Source organism: Montipora foliosa, chromosome 4 (assembly GCF_036669935.1).
Source record: "Montipora foliosa isolate CH-2021 chromosome 4, ASM3666993v2, whole genome shotgun sequence".
In the NCBI taxonomy this organism is placed as follows: Eukaryota; Metazoa; Cnidaria; class Anthozoa; order Scleractinia; family Acroporidae; genus Montipora; species Montipora foliosa.
Window position 1 is genome coordinate 48,930,722 of NC_090872.1, and position 12,500 is coordinate 48,943,221.

Genomic DNA, 12,500 nt, shown 5'->3' on the forward strand with positions numbered 1-12,500 from the left:
GTTAGCTCTTCGTCAGAGCGAATCGAGGAATTATGGGTTGTGTGTAGTTTTTATAGGGGAGTAGGAGCTACGCTGGCAACGTGAAAAATAGGAATACATCAGTTAAGCGTTCGTTAATGCCGTGGGCAAATTTGCACACAATAGGCCTTCTTTTATTCTTGCACAACAACCCAATCCAGGGTGACTTAGTTTATTTAAAGACGTCTAACAAGGTTTCACGCGGCACGCGTTTTTTACAGAAGTTTTCGTTTCAACAGTTTACATTCAAAAGAACTATGGACGGTCACCGATGGATTTTTATAAAAAATTACATTTCATTATGTGGTCGGCACCATTTTTTTGATTACCAGTTCGGATGTAATAGGAGCCTCGTTAGATCTCGGTTAGTGAAAGAGATGGTGAGTGTAAATCCTATTAATGAATGAATATATGTTCTTTTTCCGATGAAGACTCGTGAACACTCGGGAAAAATCGGAGTACTCCAACCAGGAGCCGAACCAATGATCTTTCTCTCATTACTAGTCGAGTATGTCATTAATATAGTGTACTTATGGCCTTTCGCGTGCATACACTTGAATCTGGCAAGGATAGACCGAAAAGCAGATATTAAAGGCGTTGTCAACTTTATAATTCGTAAGGTCACTATCATATCCCACAAAAACTTGACTGAAAAAGTATAATATTAAAAAGAGTGTGTGTTTTTCAAAAAAAAAAAAAAAAAAGCTGTCCAGGGTTGCCAATTGACCGGCTGAAATGGTTGTACGCATGGGTGATGTGTTGGCCAGTGGCCACGCCGTATTGGTGTTATGGTGGTTCACATTGCTTTTTTGGAAACTTTAAGCCTCTCATGCGGTCTTTAACTAGTAGTAGTACTTGATGTTGTGTAGTTGTTCGACGGTTTTGAAAGAAAAAAATATATATAAAGCCCAGAACGTCATAATACAACAAGTCATAAAAATGTATGCGATCTTCTCGGTCTTTTAGCTCCGTAGAAAAACTCCATCTATCGTGTTTTTACGGCATTGAGAATGAATGAAATTAAAGCGAACACACCGTCAGTTTTTAGGAAACCTGAAAATAGTTTTTATTACCTAAAGAGGGAATCGGAAGACAGAATTTATTACTGCCGACATAACAGCAGACGAGGAAACTTATGTTTCCACAAGAAGCTCGGCAAATTTAAAGACAACGATTTCTAAATAATGGGTTAAAAAAGGAGTCATTCTCCGAGCAGCTGTAGAGAAAGCCATTAATTCGTCTCGAATTCCAATTTTTTGGCCCCGAGTTTCCTCAGATCCGCGGACGTTTAAGTTAACTGTATGAGGTACTAGCCTAATATTAATATTTTTCCTACTTTCTGTAAGACGGTCGAACAACACGACAATTGCTACAACTCCGAAATAAAAGATCGTTTCACGAACTTTATCAAAAACAGCAGTCTTTTGGATAGTTTGGTTCAAAATTTGAAAAAGTACAAAACCCTTAATGCAGTAACAAAACACAAATTGCATTACTTACAGAAGGCAGTAACTGAACTGACAGGGACGTAGCAAGGTGGAGGGGCCGGGGCTGTCAGAGCCCGTGCCCCTCCCCTCCCCCCCCCAAAAGTATGAGATGTTGAAAATACAATTGTGTCTTCCAGAAGTTTGAAACAACAAGATGTTTATAATTCCGCACAGAATCATTCCTGATAAACTTAAATTACACTTCCCCTTTTCCCCCAGTTCTTATTTTTACTTCTTTTGTTCGGTGGTACAAAACTACAAAAAAAACAGCTAAAAAATTATAGCAACCGAGAATTATGACCAAAAAATATTTGTATCAAATCGTCTTGACATCCAGGCGACTCACACTTTTCATTGCTGAATTAGTCTTTGGTACATAATCTAAACTCAGCAATGTCCTCTCAAAAAACCCCGAAAATCCAAACAGAAGTCGCTCTCCTGGGTAAGGTCCCAGTATAATCAGGCAAGCGTCAAGGATGAGAAAGAAGAAAAGTCGTGCGCTGCAGAAATGCCAGAGAGGCGTTCTGAGAGAGGCCAGGATTATGCTGCTCTTGAGTCTGTTAAAGCGTTTGGTTCACAGTTACCTCTACTTGGAGATAGACGAAAATAGCCAAGAAATCATTTTCTTCCAAGTCCTATGGCAACAGGATGAGGTCCTTCCAGTAAGCGTGGTTTGATGACCACCCATGGCTGCACTGCAGTGAAAGTATGGATGCAGTGTTTTGCCGATAACGTTTATGTATGCCTCTATTGACGACTCAGAAAGTCTAATGCAGGTAATGGGCTCCTGGTATAGTGACTACAGATTTACTACGTTGACTCTTACAGATGAAACGTGATTTCAATATTCAGACACAGCCCCTTGTTTTGCTTGTAATTTTTTCAAGATCCATTGGTTTTCTGAGGCAATGTAAGAAGTACTAATGAATTGAGTCTGTAAAACTGTTGTGCTTCCGTTAAGCCGAATAACTCCCGTTAGAGGTTTATTGAGAACACCAGGGGTGGTGTAGTTCCAATAAGGAATCTATGGAAATAATTATTCATCTTTTATTGATCAAGTATAATTACTTTACTAAGCTTCTTGGATCATTGGAATGCATTGTGCTTTTGTTTAAGAGGGCCAAAAATGGTTGCAGGTGTTCCTTTTTCAAATATTTTCATTGGCAAGGGGAGATCACCCCCATGCCCTCAGTCCCCACTACAAAGAACGGGCCTACACCCGTCAACGAGTCCTCCGAACCCGAAACTCCAAATGTCAAAGTACAAGTTGCTTAAAATCTTTGTGCCCCCTCAGTTTTTCCCGGCCTGCTACGACCCTGTGAAAGCGGGATGGTTGTCACCTGAGCCTAGTATAATATATGAGCTCGAAACGGCCGTTCTCCTATGGCTGACTGATAGAGAAGCCGAACCAGTGATCGGAAGGGGGTAGGTTCTGAGTCTTGCAAAGGAGCACTCGGATTTTTTCCGAGCTTCCCCTAGCATGGCCATCGACAAAAGTGCACAACAGAATCGAGAGGGTTATTCTTGGTTTGCACTCAAAAGACTTTTTCGCTGTTGCTCAGTACACGGCAACATGGCCGCCATGACGTTTGGTACAAGCCAAGGATATGACCTGAAATATTATTTTTGTTAACCAACGAGCAACTCCCATACTAAGCCTATATATGTCGCGGCTTTTTTACAGACCAATCTAGTTTTGGACCACCTTTGCCACTAAACAACAAAGCTAATTCCGGTTCGGTGACGTTATGACGTCAAGTTGGTTTGCTGTGCTTGGTCATCGGGCTCCTGCGGGCAGTTTCATTCGCGGGAAATAAGCGACCTGTGAAAACGCCGTGACAGGAATATATGAGAGTTGCTTTCTCCTATTCATGGTCTCCTGATCAGACTCATAATCATGAGAGAGGGATAGGTTATACCAAGATTTTGCATTCAGTTTGCCATAACTGAATGGGGGCCATTGTATAGGGACTCTAATAATTATCACATTCGCTACATGCCCTGTATCACACTGAAAAAAAAAAAAAAAAAGGTCAATCTCTGTTGTTGCTTTAGCTGAATCAGTATCTTGAAATGAAAGTTCTAAAATCGTTTCATTCAATGTTACGGGATAGAACTTGAACTCGCAAATAACTAGCTGCCACCTGGCTCGGTATCTCTGTTGGTAGGGCAGTGCAACGAAATTACAAGGCGTGGGGCCGAATCCCGTTCAAGATAGCCTGGATTTTTCCAGACTTTTTGCAACGGTTTAAGTTTCCTATCCACCTGCGATGATTCATTCCGCAGTTCAAACATATTCATTTGCATATATTGTTAAGTCAAATATCTCACGTGTCGGTTTTTTACTTGTCACATATATGACTTTTGTTTTGCGTTTTTATGAAACTTGCTGCGTCATACAACCATTGCACGCGTGGGTGTTCGCGTGACCAATTTTACACTGACATTGGTGGCGACAAATTGTTTTCTATTTCTCATCCTTATTGCTCAAGTGCCATTTTCAATCTTGAACATTCAGGTGATTTCGAGATGACCTTCATGATGAAGTAATATTTCCATGTCTCCTCATGGGTCAATACCACATTTATTCACTCAAAGTCGAGCTACAGGCAGAACCGCTCAACAAAATATTCATGTCCTTAGACCAGCCCGTGATATCGCAATATTTGAAGTTCTCTTCCAAATAACAATAAATCCTTTTGTTATCACGCGATGAAACCAACGGTTTCCCGGTTTGGGATGAACCACTACACTTGTTTCGCCCCTAAAATATTACGTCTCCGATTTTGAAATATTTTGGCAATATAACCAGAATGATCTTGAAAAGATCTACGGCCTTCAGAAAAACTGCTGCTTAACCTTTGCGGTGACCTTTTTCCGTACTTCAGTAAATTTTGTTTCAAAGCAAATTAATATTTTCAATTTCCAATATCATTTCTTTAAACCCATTTTATGGTCTCATTAAGTTTCATCTAATACAGGAGCCACTAATCAAGTGTAAAAGTGTTGGCCGTTTTATATAGTACAGTAATACCAAATGACCAAGGACAAGTTTTTCTTTAAGTTTCCTATCCACCTGCGATGATCAATCTTTATTTCATGTCCATTCCGCAGTTCAAACATATTCATTTGCATATATTGTTAAGTCAAATATCTCACGTTTCGGTTTTTTACTTGTCACATATATGACTTTTGTTTTGCGTTTTTATGAAACTTACTGCGTCATACAACCATTGCACGCGTGGGTGTTCGCGTGACCAATTTTACACTGACATTGGTGGCGACAAATTGTTTTCTATTTCTCATCCCTATTGTTCAAGTGCCATTTTCAATCTTGAACACCGAGGTGCTTTCGAGATGACCTTCATGATGAAGTAATATTTCCATGTCTTCTCATCGGTCAATACCACATTTATTCACTCAAAGTCGAGCTACAGGCAGAACCGCTCAACAAAATATTCATGTCCTTAGACCAGCCCGTGATATCGCAATATCTAAACTGCTGTTGTCAGATGCGGTTTCACGGTCAGTGGCCAAGTCTTCCTATTATCGAGAGCTAAGAGGTATAGGGTTGAAAAAACGTACCGTACACACATACCGTCAGACCCACACGTCAAGCACAAAGAGCTTATCTGTCCAGCTGTTTAAATAACTTAGAATAGGTAAATCAATTCGATCTTTGATGCAACAAATAAATTACTAGAAGAATTCATTTAATAAGAAAATTTTAGTAAATACCTTTGAAAATCATTATTAACACATACAATTTTAAGGTATTTCCAACTGAGTTCCTTGAAAACGCCAGTTTTAGGTGAGGCAGGGGAGAGAAGTCAATGACTCACTAACCGAAAAGAACGAAAGTCGACCCGCCCGCGCTAGTGAGAAAGAAAACTACTACATAAATATCTGCTTTCGCGCTAAAACACGTTGCATGTAGGTACATCGAATTCTGATTACCGATCCCGCTGTTTGAGATATTATATTTTGCTCGGATAAATCTTTGATAATCGTCGACAATTATCGAGAGGGTACAAAAGCCCTGAATTAACGCGGAAACATGTGATCTGTCAAAGTAGAAGAATGTTCCGCCCACATCATGATTTAAAGACTCTTGGGACGAAGTCGACAAGCGCTATTAATACCGTAGTTCATTCGTTCGAAAACAAAGCGCTCATTGAGAATCCCGGAGCAAAGAAGATAGTTAGGTTTTTAGTAAAGGGTAGTATTATGGTTTATCGTACACTTTTTGCTTAGTGATCATGAAAAAAATTCCAAAAAACAATTCTTGGTCCAATTCTTGATCCAATCAAAAGAAAAGAAAGTGAATGAATCGCATCTCCTGGCTCTGCCAGCGCTTGTAAAAGAATAGAAAAAACAAATTCAGTTTTCAAACAGGAACGACTATTTCATGAAAAACTTGAACCTTCGAATCGACTTCATTACTGTAGGCGACTTTCAGAATGAATTCTATGTTATTGTTATGCAAATAAGTAGCGGGTATTCAGCAGATAAACTATACTTTTTTCTATTTTTTACTTTTCTGTCTGCAATTTTAGTGGAACAAATATTATTCTTACTGATTTTAGTCTTTAAAAATCATATCTTTTTGGAAGAGCAATCGTTGTGTTATTGTAATAGGATGACGTGGCCACTAACTGTGAAACTGCATCTGACCGGCAACACAGGCCCTTCATGTACCTCGAACCACTGGCCTGCTCGCAGGCTAGTCTTCGTTGAATAACAATGCCAATTATTATCCACAATTGTTGCAAAAAAGGAAACAGGATTTGTTTTCTTTTCTTCCAACCGTTTTATGTTGGATGTAGATATTGCTCACACACCGTAGTGACCTCTTCACTGTCGCCCATTGAATTAATGGATCCGAGTACGTGTTGGAATTTGTCACCACAATCGCTTGAGAATCATGCCACAAAAGTAACTTTGAATCTTTAATTTATTCAAGCGATAAAAAGAAAAACGAAAAGCTACAATGGGGTGTTGTCCTCCTGTAAAATAACTCTATAACCAAAAAGGAAAAGGATGCCAAAGCAAAGCCCGATTGCGCTTAGAGAGACCCAGGCGTAAAGCACTAAGAGCCTATCTGCAACTAACCTGGAATAGGTAAATCAATTTGATCCTTGTTACAATAAACAAATCATGAGAAATATTAACTGAATAAGAAAATTGCTCATTTTTAACACTCAAAATTTCTCCAAGAAACTTGATTTTAAGTTGTTTTTGAATAGGAATGTTTAATCAGTAAAGAGGTGACACGGTTGTGTCAACAATGTTGATTTCCAATGTAAAAAGAGTGGAAGAAACTAAGGAAAAAAAATCGTGTTTCTTTCTTGCAACAATTGACAAACGGTCAGTGGCCACGTCTTCCTATTATCTAAGAGGTATAGGGTATCAAAACCCGGTCGAAAAAACGTACCGCACACACATACCGTCAGAGACCCACACGTCAAGCACAAAGAGCTTATATCTGCCCAGCTGTTTACCTAAGTTAAGTAACCTGGAATAGGTAAATCAATTCGATCTTTGATGCAACAAATAAATTCCTAGAAGAATTCTTTTAATAAGAAAATTGTTCAAGTTTTAGTAAGTACCTTTGAAGATCATTATTACAAATTGGGTTCCTTGCAAACGTCGGCTAAACTTCAGAATACTCAGCCATTTATTTGCATTTCATTGAATAAGAATAAGTTCTATTGTATTAAGTCTCGTTCTTCAAAAGATGCCGCATAGGGGAAACAATAGTGGTTAGCTGTGGCGGGGTATTCTCAAACGTCAGTTTTGAGTGAGGCAGGGGAGAGAAGTCAATGACTCACTAACCGAAAGGAAACGAAAAATCACACCCGTAAGTCGACCATTGAGAAAAAAAATTACTACGTAATTGTCTGCTTTCGCGCTAAAACACGTTGCATGTAGGTACGTCAAATTCTGATTACCGATCCCGCTGTTTGTGATATTATTTGTTGCTCGGATAAATCGTTAATAATCGTCGACAATTATTGAGAGGGTACAAAAGCCCTTAATTAACGCGGAAGCATGTGATCTGTCAAAGTAGAAGAATGTTCCGCCCACATCATGATTTAAAGACTCTTGGGACGAAGTCGACAAGCGCTATTAATACCGTAGTTCATTCGTTCGAAAACAAAGCACTCATTGAGAATCCCGGAGCAAAGAAGATAGGTAGGTTTTTAGTAAAAGGTGGTATTATGGTTTATTGCATACTTTTTGTTTAGTGATCATAACACTACAGAATACAAGGCCACTTTTCAAGGTCTATCTCTCTCAAGTGGCACGTCGGCTCGTCAGTGGTTTTAGTGCCTTAAGAACTAGGTAGATATATAAGAGAGTGGCTCGGCGGCTCGCCAGCTCGGCAGTGGTTTTAGTGCCTTAAGAACCACAGGTAGATATATAACAGAGTGGCTCGGCGGCTAGCCGGCTCGGCAGTGGTTTTAGTGCCTTTAAAGCGAAAGCGAGGTAGATATATACAACAGTGGTTCGGCGGCTCGGCAGTGGTTTTACAACTGTAGTGCTTTAAGAACGTGATAAAGATATAAGACCTAATCACTGAAACAAGCGCTTAGGCTTAATCATTAAACGAGTGCTGTATTCTTCAGACGATCTCATAAAAAGTGTAGTTAACCAAACCGTAAATTGAAAGCTAAAATTTTAAAAAAGTGTTTCGATCTAATCACTAAAACAAGCGCTTCGGCTTAATCAGTAAACGAGTGCTATAGTCTTCAGACGATCTCATAAAAAGTGTACTTGACCAAACCGTAAATTAAAAGCTAAAATTTTAAAAGAGTGTTTCGATCTAATCACTAAAACAAACGCTTAGGCTTAATCAGTAAATGCGTGCTATATTCTTCAAACGATGTCGTAAAAAGTGTAATTAACCGAACCGTAAAATGAGAGCTAGGAGTGCTTAGGCCGTAAGTGACTAGCCACGGACTCATTCTTCTTGACTGGCGAGCCGACGAGCTGCATACACTCGTTCTCGTTGACTGGTGAGCTGCCGAGCCGTCGAGCCGCATACACTCATTCTCCTTGACTGGCGGGCCGCCGAGCCGTTCTTGGTGGCCCTGTGTTCTGTAGTTTAGCCATCCAACAAACAGTTCTTTGTCCAATTCTTGATCCAATCAAAGGAAAAGAAAGTGAATGAATCGCATCTCCTGGATCTGCCAGCGCTTGTAAAAGAACAGGAAAAGCAAATTCAGTTTTCCAACAGGACTCTATTTCACGAAAAACGTGAACCTTCGAATCGACTTCATTGCTATAGGCGACTTTCAGAATGAATTCGATGTTATTATTATGCGAATAAGTGGCGGGGTATTCAGCAGATAAGCTATACTTTTTTCTTTTTTTTTACTTTTTTCTCTTCACTTTTAGTGGAACAAATATTATTCTTACTGATTTTAGCCTTTAAAAATCATATCTTTTTGCAAGAGCAATAATTGTGTCATTGTGATAGGATGACGTGGCCACTAACTGTGAAACTGCAGCTGGCAACACAGGCCCTTCATGTACCTCGAACCACTGGCCTGCTCGCAGGCTAGTCTTCGTTGAATAACAGTGCCAATTATTATCCACAATTGTTGCAAAAAAGGAAACAGGATTTGTTTTCCTTTCTTCCAACCGTTTTATGTTGGAAGTAGATATTGCTCACGCACCGTAGTGACATCTTCACTGTCACCCATTGAATTAATGGATCCGAGTACGTGTTGGAATTTGTCACCGCAATGGCTTGAGATTCATGCCACAAAAGTAACTTTGAATCTTTAACTTATTCAAGAGGTAATAAAAAAAAAAAACAGAAGATACAATGGATGTTGGCCTCCTTTAAAAATAACTCTATAACCCAAAAGGAAAAGGGTGCCAAAGCAAAGCCCGATTGCGCTTAGAGAGCTTCGAAAGACCCAGCACAAAGAGCCCATCTGCCACTAACCTGGAATATGTAAATCAATTTGATCCTTTAACTATGAAAAAATGCGATAAAACATTTCTTAAAATCATTTTAAGATTAAAAAAATTGGTAACAAAGCGACGACGTTTCGACTTTAGTAAAACGTCATTATCAAGTCAAAATGTGTTTGTGAGTTTCGGTCTGTAAATAAAAACAATAGCTGATTAAAAACTGTAACGTGAGAAAAAAAATGATTAAAAATATTAAACAAAACGTTTCTCACGTAGGGAGTCTGTCTGGATATTTAAACTGGGCTTAAGATTCTTGATGAAGAGCATAAAAAATAATAAAGAATAAAATTTGCCCTGGCACTTTCTTAAAACTGTGAACTGGTTTTCCTTCAAAAGGTTGTTGTTACCGTGAGCTTGTAAGAAATGTCTACCGATTGCCGAATTTTTGTGCTCAGCAATGCGTTGATGAAGGTGTCGGGCCGTGTACCCGACATAATCTGGATCGCACAGATGAGATGAAAAATGGTAAACAACAAATTGCTTATTCACAATTGACGGCTTGTTTTCTTTGGGTTTAAGATCTTGCCCCAATTTCTTGCTCACGAAAACTGGCTGCAAAGTAAGGCCAATCTTATGGCTAAGATCGCATAACTGCTTCCGGGCCGCATTAGCGGCCACTTGATCTTTAAATGGAAGACTAATTCTTTTTTTATTTTTTTGAATAATTAATTAATTTACATCACTGATTTACATTACTTACATATAAAGCATATAAATACATGATTACATTGCTAGTATACAGTAATTACTTAACAATACAGAGTAGCCAAAATAACGTAAGTAGTCCCTGCATACAGTCACGCACAGCCACACACACCACGATGGTCAGAAATAGGTGTTTTTTCTCCCGCATAGGTCACAGAGACGTGAAGAATTTTCCAAATGGCATGAAACTTTGTAGGATTGTTGCTTGAGAGGTTCTACATTTTTTGGTGGCAGTTTGACAGTCGTGATGGACATTGTGACGTCACAAATAACTTCCAAATTTGGTGTCAGAATTAAGATTTAAGAAAATCGTCAGAAAAACCGCATAGTGGTATTCTGTGATCAGAGTGAAGCTTTCCAGTGAAAACCCCAATAAAATCCATTAAAACGGATTAAAAGTTACAAGCTATTTTGTGATTGACAATAAAAGAAGGAATTTAAAGAATTTAATTGTTCTATTACCCTATATGGTAAAACTTTAGGGAGGTTTCCAGTTCAAGACAATAAATGGAAGTTAAAAAAAAATAGCGGATAACACACTAGAGAAAATTTGTAGTTTTTGGAATTTGGGACTCTGTAGGCATTTTCACTTGTGACGTCATCAACACGTAAATATGACGCCAACATGGTATGAAATGACGTAACATGCAACCAGACACCCCATGTCCCAAATTTAAAAAAACTACAAATTTGCTTTTATGCATAGTTCGCACAGTTTCCTCACTGTTTCGTTTAATTAGCTAGAGTTTAAATACCCCTAAACTTTGACCATATGTGGTTAATTCCATATGTTTGGCGGGAAATTTGAATTTCTTTAATTAGCTCTAACTTTGCATCAATTTAACGGATTTAAGAGCGGTTTTCACCAGAAAGCTCCATTTTTTTTATAGATTTTATTTATAAAGTTATTAAGTCAAATAATTAATTCCAAATTTTAGGGCAATGTTTCAACGTCACTAATGACGTCATGCTGTCAATCAAAAGTATAAAACTACCATCAATACATGTGGACTTTCTTTTACTATGTTCCTGCCACATTTCGTCTCATTCGGAATATTTCATAATCATCTATGTGTCTCTAATGAGCCATGTGGGAGGAAAAATACCCATTCCTAACCATCGTGCACACCTACACGCAATAACACCCAAGACTCATTGGATAGTCAAGACGACTAAATATAGAGCGCAACTTGGCACATTTTGGCATGTTTCAAAATCACTTCTTGTTCGTAATTTGATCCTTGATACAATAAATAGATCATGAGAAGAATTAATTGAATAAGAAAATTGTTCATTTTTAACACTTAGAATTTCTTCAAGAAACATGGTTTTGACTTATTTTGAATTGGAATTTTTTATTTGCCACTTATCTGCTGCACTTCTGGTATTCCATTTGTAAATTTCCGTTTAATATCTATTATCCCAGGCAGTGTGTCATATTTTAGAAAAGGAGAAATGAGTGAATCGAAGGGAATTGGTCCAAGGAGCTATCCTTGAGGTGCACGACGGGAAGTACTTACGACCTAGGTAAAATGAAGATCACCAATTTAAACTATAAAAAAGGATTCAACCTGAGACCCGGTTTTCCCTGCAACACATATATATACCTTGCAGCTGGGCAAATTTATATACTCCTATCAAATCTCGACCCTTCCCGTTCACTGTTAGCAAACAAAATTGTTTTACTGAAAAATTCAATACATTCCTGTTATACAAGAAATTGTAAGACCTTCCAATTATTTTACTGTAGAACTAATACTAAACAATTCTCCGTGCTTTTTATCAAAGTCATAAGTTTTACAATCCTTTTAAATTGCGATGTTGTTTCTGCCAACACTCTTGCCTACGTATAATTTCAAGAAAAGAGTTCAAGCTATTTATTTTTAAGAATTATTAATGTATCACGCAGTTCAGTGTTTATTGTTTCCTACGAAATTCATGTTTGTTGAAGATCTGAAGTGCAATCTGTCTACATTTTGGCCTTTTATCCAGTATTTCATCTCTTCCAGTTTCCAAATCTCTAATTATCTCAGTCGTTCGTTAGTTAGGATAGATCCATTCTAGGTCATGTTACTGAGGAGGTCTTGTCCAAGTTCGTTCACACTGATAATACGTCTCTAGTACAAAAACGGACGTGACAATGATTCGGATGTCTTTTCCTGATTTTCAGTCCTCTGTGACAGTTACACAAAATCAGATTGTTTCACATTTTTGGCATGAAATGCGTTGTCATCATTATTAGGAGATGGGAAGATATGTCAACCCAAAATGAATAGTATTCCGTTTTCAATTTCTCGGAATAAT

General features: G+C 38.3%; 1 long non-coding RNA gene across 1 annotated transcript in view; it reads left to right on the plus strand.

Annotated features, from left to right (window-relative positions):
• Positions 1 to 7,614: 7,614 nt before the first annotated feature.
• Positions 7,615 to 12,500, plus strand: part of LOC137999313 (uncharacterized) — a 37,638-nt gene continuing 32,752 nt past the window's right edge. Inside the window, exon 1 of the long non-coding RNA XR_011122953.1 lies at positions 7,615 to 7,700. This is a non-coding gene — a long non-coding RNA (uncharacterized lncRNA). The remainder of the gene's footprint in view (positions 7,701 to 12,500) is intronic.